At 42.1% G+C, this 14172-nt stretch overlaps 1 long non-coding RNA gene across 2 annotated transcripts; it reads left to right on the top strand.

Moving 5' to 3' along the window:
* Positions 1-2103: 2103 nt before the first annotated feature.
* On the top strand, positions 2104-4158 carry LOC116223846. 2 transcript variants are annotated; one of them, XR_004165298.2, is made up of 3 exons: positions 2104-2267; positions 3060-3152; positions 4046-4158. It is a non-coding gene; the product is annotated as an uncharacterized LOC116223846 (long non-coding RNA). The 2 variants fall into 2 exon arrangements; XR_004165299.2 differs by having other exon boundaries at positions 4055-4158.
* The last annotated feature ends 10014 nt before the right edge of the window (positions 4159-14172 follow it).

Consider the following 14172-nt stretch of genomic DNA (forward strand, 5'->3'; position numbering starts at 1 on the left):
TCTCCGTTGTAGTTGTATAAGTAAATGCTATGCAATTTGTCATTTATCAAGTGTAACGGTACTGATTACAATAAATTAATTGTGCTATTGAAAGCATACTTGTTTGTGAGTGCTTTGTTCTTTTCTAAATGCACTCCCTTATCATTATTGGGAGGCTCATTTTAAAGGTAGTTTCATACGAAGGTTTTTACTTCTATTGCTCTATGTGCAAAAGTATCTGATATCATTGTAGGAGATAGGCACATATTTTAACAACTAACTTGCAATCTGGCACTTGTCTTCTGATCTTCTGATCGCCTGTCTAATCACCTATGTTTAAAGTATTGTGGAGCATTCAGGGACGTAAATCTCAACTACTTCACATATTTAATTTAATGTTTGGAGTGTCCTGAACATATTCCACCCCCCTTTCATTGAGACACAATCTTTAGTTTCATCAGCAAAGTGTGAAACGTGTCATATGGCCCTGCCATTGAAGATAATACATTTTCGCCTGTGTGTAGGCCTATGTTTAAAGTATTGTGGAGCATTCAGGGACGTAAATCACAACTACTTCACACATTTTATTTAATGTTTGGAATGTCCTAAACATATTCCAGCCCCCTTTCATTGAGACACAATCTTTAGTTTCATCAGCAAAGTTTGATACGTGTCACATGGCAATACCCTGGCATTGGAGATAATCCCTTTTCACCTGTGTGATCTGTGTGTCAAGTGTTTTTTCACAGTGAATGGCCAGATTAATTACTGCCAAACATTTTTTACCCTTTCTTTACAGTGTTCTGAACATGTTCAACCAACTTTATTGAAGACATAATCCTTTTATCAGCAGATTGTTGTGTGTTTTACTGTTTCTTACTACAATATTTACAATGATGCCTGTTTAGTCACAAAAGTGCTCTCCACCAAACTGGCTGTGGCCATAGTCCTTTTGCTGTGGCTGGCCACACAGCTGGCAGACACCCCCTATCTCCTTAACTCTCTCCACCTTGAGCCGGTTCCAGGCTGTGGTTCGGGGAACCTTTGGCGGCGGCGGAACCTCTGGTCCTTGCTGGTCCAACAGCCACTGCTGAACCGTCCGCCCTCCAGGGCCTTCTTTCAGGGGGCAGAAGAATTGCCCCCTGAAAAAAGCGTGGCCACCCTGGAGGGTTCGGGCTCTGCCGCAGATGAAGCAGGCTCCCCCAGGCCTGTTCAGGCTGCCTCCTTCAGCCTGCTCAAGATGGAGGGTCTCCCTGTTCCTCTCCTCTGCCTTCCGCCGCCGGTAGGGTCACCCTGTGCGGCAGACTGGTGGACGAGCAGGAGGCGATGGAGGCAAGGGTGGTGTTCTTAAGGGTAGGTGTTATTGTTGTTGTTTTATTCCTTGTTGTTTTCAGGCACTTAGTGGCTCAGCAACTGAAATAAAAGGGATTTGTTGGATATATTACGTCTGTATTATAAGGTAACCTTTAGGTTTTAACTGTTTTGTTTAAGGTTTTATATGTAACCTATTCTTAATGACATACTCAAATTCATTTTCATCTTAAATGGTCATGGTCAGACATGAACTCACTGAAATCAGTCAGTATGCAAGCTAGTTTGCTTTTCTTAGTGCCAACTCTGCTATTGCTGTTGTTAGCAAAGCAAGGCTGGTTTTCAGTGGATTAGCTCACCAGTTATAGACAAAACTCCATAAAAGTAGGTGGTAGCTAAGTGCACCAACACCATGTGTTTGATACCCAGGGAGTACACATCCTGTCAGGGGAAAATGATATATCTGCACGACACTGCAAGGTGCTTTGGATAAAAGTGTCGATAATTGTAAATATTTCCTAAATAATGAAAACATTTTAAAATAATTCCCTTAATACTACACAAAAAATAAAGCTCCTCTTTAACTTAACACTTAAACTCACATTACTGGGTTTGAATGTGAGTTTATACTGTATGTTAAATCTGATGTAGTGTGATGTCATTTCCTCTTGTAGCCTCTGCCTCCCCCAGTGAGACTGAAATGGAGGCAGACAGTCAGGTGATTCTCCACAGCCTCCTGCACACACCCGACAACTGTAGCAGATCAGTGGTAGATAAAGGAGTTAGTCTGCGCTGGGTGGATGAGGGAGGGAAAGACCTGCAGAACAATAACAATCTCCAGATCAGAACCACACCTCCCTGCTCCATCACACTGACTGAGGAGCTCAGAGGTCCAAACCCTGTTCATACTTGGACATGCTAGCTGACTGCAGGAGGGCAGGTTCAGACTTCTGTCTACCACACCATCACAGTGAAAGGTTAGAGATGATACGATGAGTTTGATATTAAATTACTGCTGTTTGCATGATAAACTGAACCTGATTTTTTAAGTTGTCTTAAAGTAACACTATGCAACAATTTTACACTTTTTGAGGTATGGTTTTATAGGCAACTAGTTTTGGTACCATCCTCAAATTCATTTTGATAGCATATGGTCATGTGAAGGACTGATCAACACCTGTGTCTTTCCCACTAGCCATCCAGGATATGCACTATGTAGTTTTGTGTTTCCTGGCTGGAACACCTTGCAAAAATGAAGAAAAGCTTTCACAGCATGACATTGCCAGCTATACTACCAAATGGCAATCTTCTATCAATGGCAACTGGGCTTTTGGTGGTTTTTGCAAGGTTTTTGCATGCCTTTTAGGTAGTTAACCTGCTAGTTTTAGAACAGAACTCCTTATTGCTGCTTTAAGTAGCCGATGTTCTCTGCATAACTACTGCTCAGTTTTCATGAAGTGAATTTGTGTCTGTTTATACCAGGCTACTTATGCTCATCATCCTAAAGACACCCGGTGTTTAAAGCCCACTCTCCCTGATGACGTTCATGTCTTGAATGTGAAACTATTTTAAAGGAATGCATGATCTTCTTCCATGTGAAATTGTCTTGTAGTTTTTTGACTGTCTTGCATTGAATGCCACTGCTTTGCATTTTGCATTGAGTTGTGTAGTACACCCTACAACGGTTATTCAGATTCACACTGTTTCATCAATAGGAGTGAATCTAATTATTGTGATGAGTTACATTTGTACATTGTTTACTCAAACAGGTGTTCAACCCACAACTTCCTCTACCTTTGTATTGAAATCCTCTCCCAGAATGAATACTTTCACCACTGCTTCCTCAAACTCAGGCCCATCAGGTACAGCATGAAGACCATGATCCCCTCAGTCTCTAAAAATGATGCTACAGTTGCTACTGCTTCAAATTATGCAATGTGCTACTCAGTTGTAAAAGTCATTCTTTTATTGAGCTGTGTTTGATCCAAAATACCTCAAGGCTACACTAACACATAAGCTTAGTGGACACTAACTGGCATGGTGTCTCTTGACAGAATAGGTCTCTGTGCTGACATATTTATCACAGTCTTATGACAGATGGTTTAAGTAAATTGTTTAATACAGGTGATATCTTTTTTTATCCAGCAACAAAGTCCTCTCCTCCACCGACTGACTCAGAAACAGGTAGAGCAGGAAGACCATGATATCCTCAGTTTAAATAATGATGCTACTGTTCATCAAACCTTTGTGTTTATTGTTTACTGTGCTACACACTTCTCTGATTCTGATCTCTTGATTTACTGTAAACACTTTTGGAATTGTCTTCAGTTATTTACATGTTATGCCATGATAGCAGTAAATCAGGAATCTGAGCTCCGGACAAGTGTAGCACCTCTTGTTGAGCTGCTTGATGCAATTTCAATGTGAAAGTCCCCTTTAGGGATTGAATGTATTTTTGGTCTCAAACATTCAAAGTATGAACAGAACTAAAGCTCTTTCTCCTTCCCTCCCTCCTTCTCCCCATCACTCACTCTCCCTCCTCCTTCTCCCTATCACTCTCTCTCCCTCCCTCCTCCCCATCACTTTATCTCTCTCCCTCCCTCCTTCTCCCCATCACTCTCTCTCCCTCCCTCCTTCTCCAGATCACTTTCTCTCTCTCCCTCCCTTCTTCTCCCCATCTCTCTCTCTCTCTCTCTCTCTCTCTCTCTCTCTGAATCTCTATCCCTCCCTGTGTTCTATCCTTTCCTTCCCTCAGTTTCCTCAGATGTTCCTCTGGTTGCTGTAGTTGTTGTCTCTGTCAGTCTGTTGGCTGCTGCATTGATGATAATTGTGATGATATGATAAGGACAAGTGAGTGTGTAACATGCAACACTATGAACAACTAGCACCTTTATGGTGACAATAACTTTATGGTGACAATACTATAGTTCCAAATTCATCATTTAATCTTGTTCATATTTCAGATGCTGGAGGAGAGCCAAGAGACAAATCAGTAAGTAAAAATGTATTTTCACAGAAGCTGTCGTTCTACAGGGTTTTATATATTTCACATTTATATACGACACTGGTTTTACATATCACATAATTATATAAAATTATATCATATTGTAGAGAGAAGTAAACTCTATATGAAATCACATAGAAGATAATCTGACACATTGTTTTTCAAAGCAGGAGCAGTGCCATAGTCACGCAGTCTGTTCAGCCACCAAACTCCTCAGCTAATGTAAGATAAGGATGTATTCTCATGATATACGTCCATCTGAGGCCAAGAACTGATGTAGGAGTAACATCTGGATAACTTTCAGTCGTAATCATGGTAGTAGAACAGAGGAATAGTCTGAACACAATACTGAGGTTTACTATTCTTCACTATTTCCCACCTTTACTCCAAACCTGAGCTGACCTGCACTATGCAGCCTTTCAGCACCTCAACCCAACCCAAGCTGGGCCTTCTGCAGTGAGTCACTGGTCATCATGTTTGGTCATCTTCTTGTTTATGCTCCTCAGTGTGGGATGATACCTTTGTTTGTTTGTTTGTTTGTTTGTTTCCAGAAGCAGTCTGAGGACACCGTGACCTACAGCACCCTCATGCAGTTATCTGGTGGTCAAGACCGGAACAGCAGCAGACCTGCTGGCAGACCAGCGGACCCCAATACTATGTATGCTACTGTTCAGAAGAATAACAAGATACAGAATTAACAGTCGTATGAATACGCATACACGTACACAAACACACACAGACACGCAAACACACATACTTAAACACACACAAACAGACACACACAGACATACACACACACATGTATGCAGTCATAAAAGCACCCAGTGAGACTGTATGCTTATTCTACAGTTGCTTGTGGTTGCATGAAAGCTCTCTCACAGCTCTTGCTCTGGTTAGCACTCCTGACCCTTTTAGACTGGGAGTGTGAAATGTGTGCCTATTTTTCTTCCACAAACACACACACACACATCAGCCACATGTACCCAAAGTGTCACTGATAAGGCTTGCTCCTTATAGATGCTCATCAATGACAGAAAACAGACAGTACATACCAGATAACTGTCAAACAGTGTAGTATTATTTAGGAGACATCATAACATATCAGAAAGGTATTACAGTGAGCAACATGTGTCTGTTAAGTTCCTGTGAGTTTTACTTTGCTTATTTGTAGCTCCTAGTGTAAGTTCTGAGTTTTTAGTTCTCTATTGTTTCATATACTTTTTGTAGATCAACCGTAACATAAACACTCACATTTACAGTATATATATATATATATATATATATAAATGTTTGGTTTTAGAGTGTTTGAATCAAATTTGCCATGGTACATGTATTTTGCTCCGCTTTAAACAATTTTGGAATAAAGCCATTTCTTAAGGAACTATATTATTCTTTGTGTCATATTCTCATAATTCTTATGTCATGCATTGACTGTCTTGCTTAGTGTCAAGCACAGTTAACCTGGACTCTATTATGTGTCCTTTTTTCACTTAAGAATATAGGTCCTTGTTTTCCTTAGAAAAGGTGTTGTTGTTTCAATGGTTGATTTTATATATATATATATTTTAACCATCAAAACAACAACAAAGGCATACAGCTGGATACCCTTATAGACATAGCAGATTACAACATAAGTGTCACGGAACGAACAGACTCCGAGATAGGAATACTTGGAAACAGAGTTTATTGCAGACAGAGACAGCCAGGAACACACAGGACAGACAACAGGTTGCAGACACGGAGATGCTGATGCAGACACGGAGATGCTGAGGGGTTAATCCTCGATGAACAGTCACAACCCACGGAGGGGCGCAGGCTAGTAGCACTGCTGGGAACTGAGGGAACTGAGGAAAACGCCGCTGCGGCAAACAAAACACGAGTCACACTCGGCAAGGTACTAACTAAAGAATAACGAGGATGATACGCAAAACGGGAATTAAGGCGATAGACGTAGCTTATTCAAACTATGGCGGGAGCGAATGTAATCCATATGACAGTCAGGTTGCGGGAAATCCAAGGTTGTTTATCCGTTGAAGTGCGATACCAGACACCGCGTGAAGGGAGAGTGAGGTATATGTAGGGGCTGTGACAGGTGTGGGTGATTAGGAACCAGGTGAGTGTAAACGCGGTGCAGGTGAGTGAGGATACAGGTGTGAATGATCGGTACTCCGGTAACTGAGCGTGGTGCTGGTGAGTGAGGCGAGAGAGTGGAACAGGTGTATGTGCTTGTGTGATTGGGGACCTGAATGCAGCTGATGAGCGTGCAGCTGGGAGAGTTCGTGAGCTGAAGGGGACGTGGCCGGAGCAGGAACCTGACAATAAGTGGCAGACGAATGGTGACACAATGCGCCTCACAGAAGGAAAAATGTGTGTGTGTGTGTGGGGGGGGTTACAAACACATAAAGATTAATTTATAAAAGTGGTTAGATTATAGTGTTTTCTGATATATTTACAGCACTGTGTGTGTTTAGGTAGTCTGAAAGATTAGAATGTGGGTAGGCTTAAATTCTCAATTAACAACCACTTCCCTAAAACTGATAGGCCTATTAAATATTGCAATTCATGGGTTTCCCCTTGCTGACCTTATTTTTGTTGATAGCAGTATGCTTTTCCATCAGTTAAAATGATAAGTCAGTAGGTCAAGTAGTATTTGCCCTTTTACAGTTTGTAGTCTAATTTATACATTCTCTTAACCATTTAGATTGAAGAATGGCTCATGTTAAACTCATGTTAAACTCTGAATCATGATAGCTGAAAATGACTTCAGGAAACTGGATCTCTTAAGGATGCCAGAGGATGTTGAGGACCTTCATCAGACGTAGACTTTAAGGACTTTGTGAATTTGACATCTATAAATGATGTTAAAGACAGAAGCACTATCAAGTTAGTGTACTTGATGTGAAAGACAGAAGCACTATCAAGTTTGTGTACTTGATGGGAAAGACAGAAGCACTATCAAGTTAGTGTACTTGATGTGAAAGACAGAAGCACTATCAAGTTCGTGTACTTGATGTGAAAGACAGAAGCACTATCAAGTTCAGAGGTGTAAAGTAACGAATTACATTTACTCACGTTACTGTAATTGAGTAGTTTTTTTGTGTACTTTGTAATTTTTAGTAGTTTTTGAAATCGGTAATTTTACTTTTACTTAAGTAGATTTTGACTGAAGTATTGTACTTCGCTACATTGGAAATTACATCCGTTACTGAGTAAAAAAAAAACATAGTTCAAGAAAGGAAACCAAAAAGCGGGAATCGCGCACGACAATTCTCACCAGTGGTGCATGCTGCAGAAAGAGGATGATAGAGTCGATGCAAGCCACCGGTGCCGAGTCACCAGATGGAGGAAGATGATAGTGCGGAGGAGCAACAAGCTGAAGCACCGAACTTTCCGCAAGTTAAAATTAAAGAAGATGAAGAAACCCTGTGTCCACATCTCAGCAAGCAATTTGCCTTCCAACCTAAAAGAGGCGACAGCTATATAATGCTGTGTAAGCTGTGCCTGCCCCGCCAGACAGAACTTTCTGCTTATAAAAATGAATCTTCAAATCTACGCAAGCATGTGTTGGTGAGTACAGTATTTGTCCCTTTCCATTAGTAGTTCAGACATCGTTCTTGTTGTTTAGTTAGCTTTGCTACAATAAGCAAAATATGCGTGTCATGGCACTAGTAGCCTCATTTAGGCTACAACTTGCAACCGCCCTGAGTATGCTAACGTCAACTAGCTAGCTAGCTAGGCTAGCTATACACTCGTGTACATCCCTTGTGTCCATCCTTCTGTTAACAGCCGTCATCCAATAGACTAATAATAATTCCATTCCTGTCTTCAATTCGTTTCAGGTCATAGCATTATTATGTTCAGTCTCTCATATTGTGTTAAAAACTGCAGATCGGTCATCAGCAATGAAATACACCACATAAACTGATATTATGCTAATCATTTGGCTGCCTCCTATGCAGGAACAGGAACGATGTGAATGCGCACACCATCGTTGTCAGACAGTTGGTCAATGTCAATGTGTATGTCGTTATCTTGAATTTATCACGATGTTTAGTCAGATATTGATAACAATAAGTGGTGGCTTTGCAACGTGCACGTCTTTCATGTTCATGCTCAGGGGTCTTGGTTAGCAAGAATTCAGGATTATGAATTGTGACACATGTAGAAATAGAAAATAATGTTATCATTCTGTATACTGTTGGTCTGTCATCTCAAGTAGCTATTTATAGCTATTTATGTGTTATGATGCACTCTTGATGGCAGCTCAATACTTAATTGTCAGAAATGTTGTTTGTCATTCTACAGGTCTAGTCTATGTCAGACAACACCTTGACCGGATGGTAGAGGCTGAAGCAAGTTAGACCACATTCATCAGATGAAGATGATTTATTTTCCTCAATGAAGTCCAGAAGGTGAAGGGAAGTTAGAAGGGTACCTAGCCTGTGTCTCAGACAATATGGATCTACTGAACTCCTTTCAGAATATCAAAAAACTGTCCCCGAAACTCAATACTGGCCTACCTGTCTATTCAACCTGTGAGTGACTCTTCAGCTGTGCTGGATTGCTGTTCACTGCAAAGCGAGCCCGGATGAACTCTACTCACCTTGAAAATCAGCTGCTGCTCAAACTCAACAAGAAGTTTGTAGACTAATGCTCTAAAGGTGGACACAAGTAAAGTAACCAAAGTTTAAATATACAGTGGGGCAGCGGCATTTTAGCTGTCATGTGGTTCATGTCTTGACATGTCCTCCCAAAAGTTCTTAAATGTTGTGTTGACATGTTTAATGTTTGACATGTTTAATGTCATTGCACTTATATTTCTAAAGATTTCCTTTAATTAAAAATAACTAGTTTTTGTATTGGATGTATGACCCCTTGTCCTTTTTTGCACTATATAGGAGCAGCCCCGATCAAGTTGTTGAAAGTAACTAAGTAACTTTTACTTAAAGTACATTTTAAATTAACTACTTTTTACTTTTACTTGAGTAGATTTTTAAGTGGGTAATTTTACTTGTACTTAAGTACAATTTCATCAAAGTAATTGTACTTTTACTTGAGTACAACATTTCAGTACTTTTTACACCTCTGATCAAGTTAGTGTACTTGATGTGAAAGACAGAAGCACTATCAAGTTCGTGTACTTGATGTGAAAGACAGAAGCACTATCAAGTTAGTGTACTTGCCAAGTTGTCTGAATTCTTCAACTTCAGAGTGAGGAGGATCCTCAGTGGAAGGCCCATGTTCTCCTTGCATTGCACCCACCTCATTCTCTCCTGGAGGAGCATCAGTGTAATCCTACCAAGAACTGAATCCTTAATCTGAAGCATTTAGACTAGAGCACATCTATGGCCACTATAATTTCCTATTCCTCGTTTACCGTATGATGTTGAAGTACAACTACAGCGTGGAAATCTGGCCTTCTTTGAAACAGGCACGGTTTTAAAGGTGTCAGAGCAAAGATGTTGAAAACTTTCTCATACAGAAGAAAAATGATCACACAGGAAGATTCAGTGGTTCAGTGATTCAGTGGTTCAGATTCAGTGGTTGCTAAAACACTGAAAAACTTTTATAGATGCACCATTGAGAGCATCCTCTCAGGCTGCATCACTGCCTGGTATGGTAGCTGCTCCGCTGCTGATCGCAAGGCCCTGCAGAGGGTGGTGAAGACAGCGGAGCGTATCATCGGCGGCCATCTCCCTTCCGTGCAGGGCATCTACAACAGTAGATGCCTGAGAAAAGCACGGAACATTGTCAAGGACCAAAGCCACCCAGGCTATGGTCTATTCACACTGCTGCCGTCTGGTAGACGCTACCGGAGCATCCGAGCACAGACTACCAGACTCACAAACAGTTTTTACCCCCAGGCTGTTAGGCTGCTGAATCAGCAACACTGAACAGTCGCCATCACCTTGTACTTCACACCCATACAAATACACTTGCTACATATATATTGTAATAAACCTAATTTGTAGTCAGGTTCTTTCGGTTGGGAGAATGCACACAGAACGAGGCTGTACACGGACTTTAGATATAGTTAACAGTCTTTATTATTATACAAGTTACTCAGTCAATTCATACGGCTACCAGAAATGCCGGATCAGGTCAGGTTAGTTACTAAAAGTCAGTAAGCCTCAGTGCTACTCGACTGAACGACTACCCCAAGGCCCTAAACTAGGCGGGTTACACAGCAATAACACACACCACAGCTGTAGGGCACTGCACACACTCCCACGGCACTGCAATAGGCACACACAAGACGCCAGCCGGGCTACACAAAGCCACCGTCTCTTCACCCTCCCACCCCAGATCATAAACTGGCTACGCCGTCAGGTTAAAACACACACTCATACACGCACACACACACACACACACACACACACACACACAAAAGAATAGAGATTAAAACTTAACTCTCCCGAGTTACAAGACCCTCCCCCGGGGTCTGCGCTTGGGCACTGATCGGTAAGGGGAGAGACAGAAACCACTGATCCAGCACTCGTGAGGTCTCAGCCAGTAACGCCAGCGGAAAACCCTTAACTGAGAAGCAGCCAACGCACTCCTAATTCTTCCCCAGCTTTAGCTACAGGTATCCCACTCTTCACCGCCGGCAGCCCTAAGCAGCATGCGAACGGTACCCACCCCTACACCTTGAATGCAGCTCGACGTGAGCAATCTAGCACCGCTTCCCAGACACCTCACCTTTCGCCTTTATCCATGTTGTCTCAGCACTGATTATGTTCCACGTTCACTCTCCTCCACTCTCATCAATGACCAGGTGTAGCCCATTAATTAACACCGCCAGCTCATCCCTTAGATCCCTCCCCCAATACAAGAGTCATGTCAAAACATTCCTAACACATCACACATAACGTCATTTCATTACAATATATATATAAACACATATTTTTTTATCTTATTTAATTTAATTCAATTCAATTCAATTTTATTTATATAGCGCCATAACAATACAATTGTCTCTAGGCGCTTAATTTAATATTCCCCACCCTGGAAACTGCCCTTCTTGTATTTCAAACTGTTGTTACTTGTTATATGTTATATGTTATTTCTGGTATATGTTATTTTGGTATATGTTATTTGTGTTACCTGTTGTATGCCGTCTACTGCGTAGATGTTGGCTGCCAAGTCGTAGGAATTTCGCTGCGCTGAAGAAATTTGGTGTATGCGATAATAAACACTTTGACTTTCTGGAGACAACAGCTACGCCCTTAAACTCCGCGAGCAAGGTTTACAACCATATACATTTACATGCTGTTGTAGTTATGCCTGAGCTGTCTTATTTGCATATATGCTCTGATTGGCTGCCTTACAGGTTAGAGCACACACACACCCCTCCCCCTCTATTTCCTTCGGCTGAAGTGAGGAGTTTCAATCAGTGTTAACGAATTTCTTAGACACAGCGCATCTGACTTTTTGATCGGAAAAGGTAGGTTGAAATTATTTCAAAGTCAAAGTCAAAGTAGCTTTATTGTCAATTACTTTGCATGTTAAGACATACAAAGGAATCGAAAAAACGTTTCCCAATCTCCCACGGTGAAACATGTAAAGTGCACACGCACAACAACAGATAGGACAAGACATGTCCTACATATAGATATAGTTATAAACATACAGATACATGTACAGCAGCATAAGTTTACTTTAAAGTGAGGTTATGGTAGTGCAAAAAAAGGCAGCAAAAAGACATCCTGTGAGATGTATTTGTTATATTGGCAGTGCAAGTATAACAGTAAGTGGTTATGGTAAACATAAGTGATTAAAGTGCAAGACACAGTTTTGTTGCAGAGTCCTGAGACTGACGGATATGGCTGAGGGGAGTGAGGTGAGAGAATTTAGCTTCCTGACAGCTTGGTGTATGAAGCTATTTCTGAGTCTGGTGGTGCGGCAACGGAGGCTCCTATACCTTCTTCCAGAGGGTAGGAGGCTGAACAGACTGTGTGCGGGGTGGCTGGTGTCACTCGCAATCGAGGTAGCTTTCCGGGTGAGGCGGGTGGTGTATATGTCTTGCAGGGAAGGGAGTGGGAGTGGGGCACCAATGATCTTACCAGCTGTGTTCACTATGCGTTGCAGTGCTTTCCTGCTGTGTTCAGTACAGCTACTGCCCCACACAGTGATGCAGCTGGACAGGATGCTTTCAATGGTGCCCCGGTAGAATGCGTTCAGGATGGGTATGGGAGCTTTCACTCGCTTGAGCTTGCGGAGGAAGTAGAGGCGCCGCTGGGCTTTCTTCGCCAGTGATGCAAAATTGGTGGCCCAGGAGAGGTCCTCACTGATGTGCACCCCCAGGAATTTGGTGCTGCTCACTCGCTCCACAGCAGCACTATCGATGGTCAGTGGTGGGTGTTCAGTGTGGCTTTTCCTGAAGTCAACCACAATCTCCTTTGTTTTGCTGACATTCAGCAGGAGGTTGTTGTCTCTGCACCACGTGGTCAAAAGGTTGACCTCCTTCCTGTAGTGGGTCTCATCGTTCTTGGTGATGAGACCCACCAGAGTTGTGTCGTCCGCAAACTTCACCATGTGATTGGTACTGTGGGTTGTTGTGCAGTCGTGAGTCAGCAGAGTGAAGAGCAGGGGACTGAGCACACAGCCTTGTGGGGCCCCTGTGCTGAGTGTGATGCTGCTCGAGATGTTGTTGCCGACTCGTACTGCTTGGGGTCGCTCACTGAGAAAGTCCAACACCCAATTGCAAAGGGAGGTGTTGAGCCCCAGCTGGTCCAGTTTACAGATGAGTTGTTGTGGGATTATTGTATTAAAAGCTGAACTAAAGTCTATGAAAAGTGTGGAAAACTCCATTCTGGACTGTGAGCTCACGTCACTGTTAGGGCTGAGGTGTTGCGCACGCGCACGAACTTTCCATTTCATTTTTATACCAGCTGCTAATACGAGTGGACGTGCTTTCAATATATCATGCTAGCATAAAGTTAATGTTGTGGCCGTGTGCGTTACTGCCAATGTAAGTATATGGTTTCATGTTATTGCTAGCATTACCCTCCTCATGTTGATGTTTACTAGCACTAGCTGTTATAACTAGTCATTTTTCGCACACGTTGCATCGATTTGTTCTAGCCTGTCTCCGACGCTGATCCGGAGATCCAATTGTTTTGATATCGCTGGTAGCTTAGAGTTCAGACTGCCAGGCCATTTGTGGTCTTAGAGTGCCATCAAGTAGTGTAACAGCATTGCGATTACAGTGTTACTGATACACTGAGTGCAGGTATTAATATATTATTATTTCAGTTGGTTTGCATAGCAATTCTGTTTATTGCATAATAGTGAATAATATATTATAAATTATTCATAATTGATATGTAATTATGTATATTGTTCAGATATGCATATATTTATGTATATTGGTACATATTGCTAATTATGTATATTTATGTTACATTCTGTATTTTGTTTATTCTACAGAAACCACACAAACATGTACAAATACTTCTTTTAATGTATGATTATTCTCCTGCAAGCACCAAATGCACTCGGTTAACCCGCTGGAGGTTAAACACCAATAAACCTGTTTCTACTACACCTGAAGGTTGTGGCTACTCTCTTACCGGAGTACGTAGTCAGCTAGGGGCAAACCAGCGTGTAACGCGTACGAACTTCACAAAAAGCATTCTCACATGTGAGTCTGCTTTTTCCAGGTGGGTGAGGGCTGGGTGGAGAGCAGAGCAGATTGCGTCCTCTGTGGAACGTTTGGCCCGGTATGCGAACTGAAAGGGGTCCAGGGTGGGGGGGAGGATGGACTTGATGTGAGACATGACTAGCCGTTCAAAGCACTTCATTATGATGGGGGTCAGTGCCACAGGGTGATAGTCATTGAAGCAGGATGGAGCCGGTTTCTTTGGCACAGGTATGAT

Source organism: Clupea harengus, chromosome 15, assembly GCF_900700415.2.
Source record: "Clupea harengus chromosome 15, Ch_v2.0.2, whole genome shotgun sequence".
Taxonomy (NCBI): domain Eukaryota; kingdom Metazoa; phylum Chordata; class Actinopteri; order Clupeiformes; family Clupeidae; genus Clupea; species Clupea harengus.